This window comes from Canis aureus, chromosome 11 (assembly GCF_053574225.1).
Source record: "Canis aureus isolate CA01 chromosome 11, VMU_Caureus_v.1.0, whole genome shotgun sequence".
Classification (NCBI taxonomy): Eukaryota; Metazoa; Chordata; class Mammalia; order Carnivora; family Canidae; genus Canis; species Canis aureus.
The window spans coordinates 25242986-25255080 of record NC_135621.1 but is presented as its reverse complement, the minus strand read 5'-3'; the positions used below and the strand labels follow the sequence as shown (position 1 = coordinate 25255080).

The following is a 12095-nucleotide window of genomic DNA, read 5'->3' as shown; positions in this document are numbered from 1 at the left end:
CTGGAATCTTCTGATGCTGTGCCAGAATGCTAACAAAATCCAAAAGATCTCAACTTGTCAAACCCTAAAAGATCTTAGATAAAATGGAACACTACAAGTGATCCTTACCATCTGTGACTGGTTTAGTGGCAAGAACAGCTGAACCTCTGGAACCCACCTCTCCCAACCCCAGCTGTCAAACACAGAGGGATCTCTCCCAGCTCTGCAGGGTGACAAGAGCAACAGAGATGGCAGGGCCAAGCACACTCAATAAATAAGCATGGAGGGATCCCTGGGTGGCGCAGCGGTTTGGCGCCTGCCTTTGGCCCAGGGCGCGATCCTGGAGACCCGGGATCGAATCCCACGTCGGGCTCCCGGTGCATGGAGCCTGCTTCTCCCTCTGCCTGTGTCTCTGCCTCTCTCTCTCTCTCTCTGTGACTATCATAAATAAATAAAAATTAAAAAAATAATAATAATAAATAAATAAATAAATTAGCATGGATTCTGTATTTCAAGAAACCAAATATACAATGAATCCAGAGCAGTGCCCTGTACCACAAGACCCCCACATGCAATCATGGAACACTCCAGCCAACACACCCCAGCTCCTTCCACGCATACACTACCTGTACACAACAACCATTTGGCCACCTCTCAGCTTTAAGCATGTATACTCAGAGGCACAGTCCGCCCTCAGTAGGACCCAGCCAGGGAAGAGGCCCACACGGTTCTTATAAGTGGGTCTCAGGGGAACTCCAGGATCTCTATGTCCATGCATGATCTGGAAGGAGAAGCACGGACAGGTTCCAGGTAGGCACAACCCTTGGCCTACCAGCTTGGCCTTTCAGATTCCTCACCCTGTGGGGAGAGTCACATTGGAAGAAAGCCCCAGGGAGAAGTCCCATGGACCCAGTATAGGACAACACTGATACACATGTGGAAGGTCTGTGGGTCCACTGCAGCCCCTGAACATCTGCCCCCAACCATTGAGAGAAGCCACACAGCTGCCTCCCCGACTCAAAAATCCTACATATTCTCTCATCAGCCACCCCCACCTCCCTGCACCCCTACCACTTCCCTAACCTCCATGTTATTGGACTTCACATCTGGAGTCTTCCAACCCTGCCTCACCCCTTTAGACCAGAAACTATTTATTCATTCATTCATTTATTTATTTATTTATTTTATTCATGAGAGACAGAGAGAGGAGAGGCAAAGACACAGGCAGAGGGAGAAGCAGGCTCCATGCCGGGAGCCTGATGTGGGACTTGATCCCGGGTCTCCAGGATCAAGCCCTGGACTGAAGGTGGTGCTTAAACCGCTGAGCCATCAGGGCTGCCCTAGACCAGAAACTATTCAGAATGCCTCCCCAACTCCCTCAGGACCTGACTTCCAACAGTCATCCCTTAGGTGCATAGACAAGGGGATAACTTCCCTCTCTCAGCCTCAGGGCTGCTCCTGCTCCAACTAACCAGGAATAATAACTGGACACTGCAATGTTGAGTTAGCACAAGCAGAACCCCGTCCAACTGCTCCTCCATGATATGAGCTGGCTGCAGAGAAACCTAACCCTGGCATGCAGCCATGTTTCAGAATAACCCTAAAGGTACAGTTCTGTGTTTGGCATGAAGTTGTGGCAAGCCTGAGAAGGAAGCAGAGCTATAAAGTTATTAAATGTAAATATTTAAAGAACTAGCAGCTGTTGATGCCAGGAGGATGGCAGCTTGCAAACTTCCAGTCAGAATAATGACTGTTATGTCAGGGGCTGAGTCCAGATCACAGATGCTATTTCATTCCACCCTCTACAGAGGATACAAACTTTAAAAGCAACTTACTCTGTCCACTGGGCAGGGCCTTAAAAATTAAAACAAGAAAACAACTGTCTGATGTGGGAAAAACAGTGTGCCTATAAGTCTCTTTTCTTGTTTTTAAAGATTTTATTTACTCATTTGCTACAGAGAGTAAGAGAGAGAGAGAGCACACGCATGAGCAGGGAGAGAGGCAGAGGAGGCAGAGGGAGAGGGAGATTCCTCGCTGAGCTGGAAGCCCCAATGCGGGGCTCCATCCCAGGACCCGGAGATCATGACCTGAGCTGAAGGCAGACACTTAACTATCTGAGCCACCGGAGTGCCCTAAATCTCCTCCTCCTTTAAGCCTAGTACTAAATAGTGTGCATTTCATTTTTTTTAAATAATGTGCATTTAGAATGCCATTTACGAGGCAATTGTTTGGGACCCAGGATGAGGTTATGCAATTCTGCTAACAGTAAATACATATATATTTGGTAACTCCAAGTGTCTACAATGTCTACCATGTGAGGGCCTGAAACTAGGCTCCAATCACATTTCCATCCTTGAGCAAGGCAATTTGATGTGACAGTCAGACAAAGATTACATTTCTGACTGCTAAGGGAACCAATCAGAGAAGGGAGGTGTCCAGGACAAAATGGGCACACTTAACTTTCTGTTGGCATTACTGATGAGCCCTCAGGCCTAGCTTGCTGAATTCCACAACCCCAAGCTGCTCACTGATGGAACACACAGACCCCAAGGCCTAGCTAGGAGGCTGGCCACTTAACCTAAGCCCACTTTCCACCTGTCAAACCAAGTTGTTGTAAGGATAAGTGAAATCGTGCGATGAAAAGTGGGGCACCTGACACAAAATAAGCCTCCATAAATATTACATTTTTAAACATCATTATGATAATAATTAAGCAAAAAAACGAGTTCAGATGGGGCAGCAACCTGCACCCTGTTGAACCCAGAATGATGCTTGAAAGACTGCTAAGGAATCGCCTCATGGTCAGTTATCAAAGGGCCTGTCCTGAAGTTAATCAGTCCCCCACATGCCACGCACCCAGTCAGGGCAGCCAAGCAGACATTTCTCAGGAAATAAGACAGGAAGTGTGGGAAAAGAGAAAAGGAAGCTAAGAGCATGTGCCTCTAGGGCTTGGTGGTTACCATCCAGCTTGGCTGAGAAGCTGCAAGGATGCCAGAGCCTTCACCAAACTCCACAAAAGGCTCAGCCAGTTGCCAAGGCAACAGCCAACTTAGGCATATTTAGGCATCTGTGGAAACCAGGGCAAAGTACGATTTCCATACCTGTGATTCAAACACAGGCTGCCAAGCACAGAGCAAAGCATGACTCTAAAATTTGGGTTTATTGACAGAAGAAACGTGGGTGGGGAGGGGCAGCAGGAATCGCATCTAGCAGAGCAAACGCAGTCAGGCTTCCATGCAGTGCCAGCAGCAAAAACCACTCGAGTGTTGTCTAAGAGGCAACACTCCCATCACGCTTCTGTGTTGTTTGTGATCATTTCCTCTTATTTCTACCTTAGCATGTAGTAATGTCTTCTGTTTTGTTGTGGATGTCAGCCTTTCTTAACTAGGATAAGAGGAACCAAGAAAAAAGTCTTTGTCGTCCCCCCCCCCCCCCCCCCCACAGCCCCACAGACCAGAGGGCTAAAAGGAAGCAGGCCGGGCCTAACTGAAGCCCAGCTGATGGGAGGATGTGCTGGGGGCACAGCGGGAGTCCAAGGCAGAGGAGGAGGCCTGGAGGCCCAGCACTGCTCCCCACCTGAGCCCCTCCTCATCCCTCATAAGCATGTTTTCTTTTACGGACCCTGGAAAAGGAGCCATCAGGAAAACAGGACTCTGCTCAATCTGAGGGTAGATACCAAAGGGACAGTGGCTGATGAGAAAGTGGGAGCCAGCCCATGCTGAAGGGACACCATGAAGAAGAGTGAAGGACAAAGCAAAGCTTCCCAACAGAAAAACAAACACAAAAACAAGAAGAATAATAAGCACCAATGCTATAAACCTCTTAGTACGTTCTCTGAGATGTTGGTCTCTAACAGGGCTTCTAGAAGCTGTTACACAAGGCAAAATCTGCAGGATCCCTTGATCCCCAGGCTGTCCTGCCACACCAATGACTCTGGCGGCAACAACCTGGCAGTGTCCTTCCTTTTTTTTTTTTTTTAAGATTTATTTATTTATTCATGAGAGACAGAAAGAGAGAGAGAGAGAGAGAGGCAGAGACACAGGCAGAGGGAGAAGCAGGCTCCCTGCGGGGATCTCGATGTGGGACTCCATCCTGGATCCCGGGATCATGCCCTGATCCAAAGGCTGAGCCACCCAGGCATCCCGACAGTGTCCTTCCTGATATACAATATGTAAATGAGGAAAAGAAAAAAGTTCAAAGAGATGCTGTGGTTCTGAGTATCAGGATGGCTAGATTGAGGAAGGGATGCAACCACATTTATAACCTTGGGAATGTAGAACATGAGCTCAGGTGATTATAAATACAGTAGTAAGGCTTTTTCAAAGCCTGTTTCTTGCTTATGAAAGGAGAGCATCTAAGTCAAGTAAAATGATATCCAGAAACCTAGAAAGGAAATGTGACTCATTTGAGAAAACCTCATGAAAGTTTCTTATCTCACAGATACTTGGAAGTTCTAGAGGCCAAGGCATCTTAAAGAGAAAGAATCTTTCAATACTTTCACCTATAAACATCAGAAAAATAAACCCACAAGCAACAGAGGAGGTATTCAAAACACTCTAAAATGTTCATACCCTTTAATCCAGGATTTCTATTTCTGAGAATTTATTCCCAGGAACTAATCACATAAATGAAAAAAGGAAAATGAAGTTGCAAACTACAGACTCATCTACAATAGCAAAAAAGTTGGAAATTACCTAAAACAGCCAGCATTTGGAAAATGGTTTAATCCCATTACATCCACAGGATTATGCAATCATTAAAAGTCTTATTAAAGACAACAGTAAAAAAAAAAAAAAAAAAAAAAAAAAAAAACACAGAAAATACCTTATAAAATATTTCAGTGGATCTGAATACAAAATCCGAACAGCAAAAGATTAGTGAAAGGAGGTATGTAGTTGATGCAGGCTTCAGAGCTGCTCTTCTATTGACAACCTGAATGCCCTTGGACTTGGCACATGGTCTCACTACCTGCAGTGTCCTTGGGTTCAAACTAGTAACCTCAGAGGTAGACAGAGACAATGCACCGAAGCCTGGAACAAAGCAGGCAGCTCATAGGTGACAGCTACTCCACCTAAGGTACATTAAAAATCTCTACGCATGTGCAAGGTAAAACACGAAGAGCTCTTTATTCAGAAAATCCTGTTTTCTACATTGCACCTTCAATATTTAAAAGAACTAATAATAATGATAATAATAAAATTAATAAAAGAATGGGAGGAAAAAGCCTTTTGACAATTATCACAAGCATAAAAACCATCCTCTGCTCTAATTTATAATTTACCTCAATTAATCTTCATTTGATATCACAATGTCAAATGTGAAGATCTTTCACAATTTTTCATAGTGCAAAATGAATGCTCTACAGAAACGTAATTTATTCTCCTTCAACTCGCTGCTTCTGAACAGCATATGACACCTTTCAAAATACAGCCAGTGGAAGGTAAGGAAAGGGTGCACCTAAGCCAGGAGCTCTGGAATTCCCAAGCATGCTGCTTCCCCCTCTCACCAGTCGGGAGCAGGACACGGGCAGCAGGTGGACAGGTAGATAGAAGACGCATAGACCGTGGACAGGTGGATGATGGCCACCATGCTGATCACACACCAAGCAGCTGGGCTGTTGAGAAGCAGCTCCTTTTTTCTGCCCTCCTCTCCCTCCTGGGTAACTTGCTAACGACTTTCAGGTTATCTTAACCAAGTTAGTGGCAGGTATTATCTTAAAACAAAAGACCACTTAACTTGTCTCTTCTGTTTCTGAGAGGTGAGGAAGATTAACGTTCAAAAAAATGTATTTTCATACAAGGGCGAGTGACCCAGAATCCACTTATTCAAGGCAGCAAGATAACTGACAAGAGTGTGGCTTCAGGGGTACCCGGCTGGCTCGACTGATAAAGTGCACATCGCTTGATCTTAGGGTTGTGAGTTCAAGCCCCAGGTTGGGCCTGGAGCTTACTTTTAAAAAAAAAGAAAAAAGAAAAAAGAAAAAAGAATGTGGCTTCAGAGTCAGGCTGAGGGCCAGCTCTGAAGGTGACCCTGTGAAGATCACTTTATCTCTCAGAGCTCTGACTTGCTTATGTGTAAAACAGAGTTAACACTATCTTATTACAAGAATGAGTAGGAATGTAAAGCTTCTTGTTCAATCTCTCAGAAATCCTAGAACCTAGACGCCTGTCCCAGATAGTGACCCCCCACCCCTGACCAACCCCCACTGTTACAGGCCTCCTCACTGACACCTGGCCAGACTCCTTAGCTGATGCTGCTGGTGCAGACATCACAATTGCTTAATTAAAACACTGTCATGTCCAAGCTAAATAGCACCCAGGCAAGTCAGCTCTATCCTCCAGCAACCAGTCAGCTACAAAACCCACTAATAGCGGGCTTGGAGGTCTGTGCAGGGAGCATAGCCTGCTCTGTGGTTCCTCTGAAGACCACAACTCACACAGACTTGGCATGCTCAGTTGGCGACAACATAATTGGGTACAATGGAACACAAACAGTTTAAAATATGAAAATGTTCACAAACTATGGTTTGGGCATCACTATAATAAAATTTCATTCAACTGAATAGGAAACTTCCAAACACTAAGCACAGTTTATTCTATATATTAAAGACCGCCTGCAGGCCCCATCAGAGGCCCCATACCTAGCCTGGGAGCCCAAATTAGGGTGGAGGCCTGTATGGGGTCATGGTCAGTTCACCTGAGGCAAAACCACCAACCCTCCAGGCCTCCATCTTTTTCTCCTTTGAATAAGGAGGAGGGAAGCCAACCAACACGGATGCTCTGGAAACAAAATGCAAGCTATGGGAAAGTTCTGGTAAACTGTAAATGCCTATACAACCAAGCTGTTTATATATCTATATACTTATTTTCATTATGAAATCAAGTTATTACTTAAATAGTAATTCTAAAAGTAAAAGAGTAATGGTACAGTCTGGGAAACAAAGAAACTTTCCATTAGTTTCTGCAACTTTAACTACTATTGCTGTATATATTTAAATATTTTACACAAATGAGGAGTCTATATACACCTTACAACTTGCTTTCTCAAGTCTTGATATTTTTCATCACTTCAGCATGAGCCATCATCACCCTCACCACACACCTCCAGTCACAGTATCAGCCTGTCATCCCAGGTTCAAGATTTCTATAACCTAGAACATTCAACTCAGGCACAGAATCACCAACTCAGAAGGAGCAAGGCTTTGGTGAAGCTGGGTCGCTCCTCACAACCCAAAGACAATAGGACCACCCTCAGGCCCTCAACCCACCAGAAAGGGCAGAAGCAAGCAGAAGCAGAGGGGTGGTGAGAAGACAGGGGAGGGACCAGGCCTGGCAAGTGCCAGGATGGGAGGTATCCCAAGGAGGGCCAGAGGCCTCACCCACATCAACAACCCCGACATCATCCCTACGACCCTGAGTCACCAAAGAAAGGTCCAAATAGATTGAATATACTTTGGCTGAAGAACACATGGTAGGAGGATTTTCAACAGAACTGGATAACATAACATCAAATGAAGCACTTTAACAGTGCATTTTACTTAATTAGCAAATTCACTTAAGTAGACATTGTACTTTGAGCAATACCAAAGTTACTCAGCCAGCACTATGGACCTGGCACAGGAGCTGACCTCTCAAGGTCCAATACCCCATACTGCCCTCCCTCAGTCGTATGAGGAAGGGGCTGTCAGTATCCTGGTTCTGAAGACATTAAAGCATGTGCCTAGTGAAGGCCACCTAGGGGGCACCTGGGCGGCTCACTGGTTGAGCATCTGCCTTTGGCTCAGGGCATGATCCCGGGGTCCTGGGATTAAGTCCCACATCACACTCCCTTCAAGGAACCTGCTTCTCCTTCTGTCTGTGTCTCTTGTCTCTGCCTCCTTCTCTGTTGTCTCTTATGAATAAACAAATAAAATCTTAAAAAAAAAAAAAAGGAAGGCCATCCAGTTATCTCCTGGTAGAGCTGAACTCAAACTGAGGCTGTGTGACTCTGAAACCATGTTACCTCCTATACTTTACTGCAACATGACCTTCTGCAGGAACCAGTGGTGAAAGTTACCTACTGACTTCATGGATATGTGAGCAAAAACCATGAGGGAAAGGCAGCAGAACCCAGGAGCCACTGCATTATCAACTAAAAATGTAAATGCAGGCAAAGAAACTGAGGCAAGACTGCTGCCAATCCCTCTGGAAGCCCTCTCATTGGAGCCACTGCTCCAATACAGCCACTGCTTCCTGGAAACTTTGACGTCAATCTTGGAGCCTCCAGGGGCACCTCCAGTGATCCTTGTTAAATGAGCTACCTGAGGGCAGCTTGGGTAGCTCAGCAGTTTAGCACCACCTTCAGCCCGGGTCGTGATCCTGGAGACCTGGGATGAGGTCCCACATCGGGCTCCCCGCAGGGAGCCTGCTTCTCCCTCTACCTGTGTCTCTACCTCTCTCCCTGTGCCTCTCATGAATAAATAAAATCTTTTTTAAAAATTTAAAAATAATAAAATAATAAAATAAAAATGAGCTACCTGAGACACATGAGTGGCTGAGTGGTTGTGTCTGCCTTCGGCTCAGGTCATCATCCCGGGGTCCTGGGATTGAGTCCCACATTGGGCTCCCTAGGAGCCTACTTCTCCCTCTGCCTGTGTCTCTGCCTCTGTCTCCCGCATGAATAGAGAGAGAGAGAGAGAGAGAGAGAGAGGGAGAGAGAGAGAGAGAGAGAGAGAGGCAGGCAGAGACACAGGCAGAGGGAGAAGCAGGCTCCGTGCAGGGAGCCCGACGTGGGATTTGATCTCGGGTCCCCAGAATCACGCCCTGGACCAAAGGTGGCTCTAAACCACTGAGCCACCTGAGCTGCCCCTCAGGAGTGAAATTAAAATAAAAAGCAGGCACTTCAACATTGGCACCCTAATGGAGTTCACAAGTGACAGCTCTGCCACTCTACCGATATTTAAATCACAGGCAGGAAGCTACTGGAAGAGAAGAGCCAATCTAAGGATGCAAGTTTCCTGGTTAGAGTAGGGCTTGTAAATACCAGCAGAGCTAACGAAGAAGGCATTATGGCAGATCATGTGTTTAACTGGACACCATCCCAGCAAGGTGGCAGCAACCTAATGCTTACCCTTCGTTGTGGGCCTTGTCCTCCAACAGCCTCATTTCCTGACCAGGCTTCTATTTTTTTGGTGACTTTCAACTGCTTAATGCTCAGAATTCACGGCTGCTTTTAGCCTCTACCAATTCCTCCCGCTGGGGAGCAATGCATTTAAGGAAGCTGACATATGGCACCAAGCTTTCTGTTCAATGTCAGGGAGATCGTGCATATCTGCCTCATTCTTGCAGGTATCCTACAGAAGTGCATTGTGAAATGAACAAATACCTTTGTCCATGTCTGGACAATGAATAATAGTACCAGACGTAACATAACAGTAAGACAAGACCATACATAGATTCACACCACATTGAGTGATACCTACTGTATACCACCATCCTATATTTCCATGAGTATTCAAATCACCTTTACTATGATGATTCATCAGTAACAAACCACCAACATCTGTGAGTCTTTAAAATTCCATGTTCTTTTGCATACATGAGCTCTAGCTGAGACTCTTGTGCTCTCTTTAACAAAAAAATAAGTCCCTACAATACTTAGAATCTGGCCAGAGGTGACAAGAAGCCCTCTTGGATAGTCATGGTCATTGGCATAATCCACATCCAACTCTCAAACCCACCCAGCTATAGGCCCAGAGAGGAGCCTCACAGGCCGCAAGGGATGTCTCATCTGTAAGTACACATTTGGATAGAAAAGTCCAACATTTGGAGTTTTCACTTAACATTTATTTTACAACTGCTTCAAGTGCTAAGCAACTGAGAAGTAATCACTTCAATGTACCCTTTAATCAATAAACATTAAACAAGTCTGCTCAAAGCACCTAACTCCTACAAATATGTCCCTATGAAAAACATGGTAAGAAAAAAATAACAAAAACAAAATAAGTATCCTTTTGAGGGATCCCTGGGTGGCACAGCGGTTTGGCGCCTGCCTTTGGCCCAGGGCGCGATCCTGGAGACCCGGGATCAAATCCCACGTCGGGCTCCTGGTGCATGGAGCCTGCTTCTCCCTCTGCCTGTGTCTCTGCCTCTCTCTCTCTCTCTCTGTGACTATCATAAATAAATAAAAATTTAAAAAAAAAAAATAAGTATCCTTTTGACAATCAGGCAGGAAGGTGTTTAGTGATCCAAATTTAGACAAAAAAAAAAAAAAAAAAAACAGCCCTTTCAGCAGATGAACAAATAGTTTTCTCTACAAGTGACACATTCTGGGATATTTACACTGGCAAACATAACTCATAACAACAACCACCAAGGAAGCAAAACCTAATGGAAAAACCCCAAGCTGGCAATCAGGTACCCCAGTTCTGGTCCCAGGACAAGCCTCTGGCTGTGTAATTCCACCAGAGGTGTAGCCACCCTGCCTGTACCCCTTTGATCATCACAAGAAGGAATATCCATCGCCACCCATGCTGCTCAGACGTTTTAAGAACAAAAACCCAGAGGTGAAAATGCTTTAGAATGTGTCCTCTATAAATACAAGTCATCATTATTATTAGCTCAAAGATGACCAAGAAAATAGGATTACAGAATATCAGCGATGAGAGGGAGTTTAGAGATGAGGCAGTCCTGGAGTCTTCAATCTGGGCCAGGCCTCTGAAACTGCGTGCTTTCTGCAAAGAAGCCCACAATTTTTATCAGATTCTCAAAAGGTGAAGAACCTCTCAGCCCCTCATCTTACAAATAGAAGAACTGAGACCCTAAGATATGTGACTGTCCTAGGCCTCGAGGTTAGTGAGGGAAAGGCAGGCCCAGGGCTCCTCATCTCCATCCACAATCCTCCCACCCCACCATCCCACATTTCTAGGGAGGAAAAGCACCACACAAATCTCATACAGCCAGAGTGTGTTACACAAGCCACCACACATACAGTTGCTAAACTCATAGCAAAGTTTCTACCCTCAGCTTTCTCAAGGCTTCTTGCTGAGGTCTTTGCTGGTGGAGACGGCATTTTCTTCATTTCTGTATCCTTCTCTCTACCTAGTTCAGTGCCTGCAGCCAAGAAACACTCCAATGATTTTCTGATATTGAATTTTCTTAACGAAATTAAATACACACAAATATATGTCAAATATATCTCAATTAAAAAATAAAGATTTCGGGGCACCTGGTTGGCTCAGTCAGTGGAGCATGTGACTCTTAATCTTGCAATTGTGAGTTTGAGCTCCACATTGCGTGAGGGCTTAAAAATAAAACCTTTGGGACGCGTGGATGGCTCAGCAGTGGAGGTCTGCCTCCAGCTCAGGGCGTGACCCCAGGGTCCTGGGATCAAGTCCCACATCAGACTCCCTGCAGGGAGCCTGCTTCTCCCTCTGCCTGTGTCTCTGCCTTGCTGTGTCTCTCATGAATGAATGAATAAAATCTTTTTAAAAAAATTACAAACAAAATAAAGATTTTATTCTAGAAAATAAAAGAGATTACATGGTGCTATTTTATTAAGCAAACGAATGTGAAAAAAAAAAAAAAACGAATGTGCAATCATGGGAACAAAAAGAAGTCAATAATACATAAAGTAGGGGCAGCCCCTGTGGCTCAGCGGTTTAGCGCCGCCTGCAGCCCGGGGTGTGATCCTGGAGACCCTGGATCGAGTCCCACGTCAGGCTCCCTGCTTGAAGCCTGCTTCTCCCTCTGCCTGTGTCTCTGCCTCTCTCTCTCTCCTCTCTGTGTATACTCATGAATAAATAAATAAAATCTTAAAAAAGTAATAATAATAATACATAAAGTAGACACTTGTTTTACATGCTTTTAATCAAACTACCAACACATGTGCTCTTAGATGGCCACTGTCCTTCAAATAGTTATCTTTGGAACTACACATATGCCAAGAATGTTGCATGGTACAGAATACTTCTGAGTATACTTTGAGAATTCCTCTTTTAAGACTGTCTCCGGTCAGCAGACAGAACATAATCATCTGAATACTAAATATTTGAAGGAATTCCTACAGAGCCATCCCAGAGACCACCACTGGGACCCATCAGGAGTCAAGTTTCAGCCACTACGATGCTTTCAGATATG

At 45.1% G+C, this 12095-nt stretch overlaps 1 protein-coding gene across 3 annotated transcripts in view; it reads right to left on the bottom strand.

The window, feature by feature from the left end:
* Nucleotides 1-12095, bottom strand: part of PACSIN2 (protein kinase C and casein kinase substrate in neurons 2) — a 136824-nt gene that overhangs the window by 122216 nt on the left and 2513 nt on the right. Inside the window, exons 1-2 of one of the 3 annotated variants that reach the window (XM_077914230.1) lie at nt 10977-11065; nt 10606-10690 (exon numbers count right to left, since the gene is read on the bottom strand). The exons of the other annotated variants lie outside the window; for them this stretch is intronic. The gene's annotated coding sequence lies outside the window, so the exon portion shown is untranslated. Of the gene's footprint in view, nt 1-10605; nt 10691-10976; nt 11066-12095 lie in introns of those variants that run through there. 3 annotated transcript variants of the gene reach the window in all.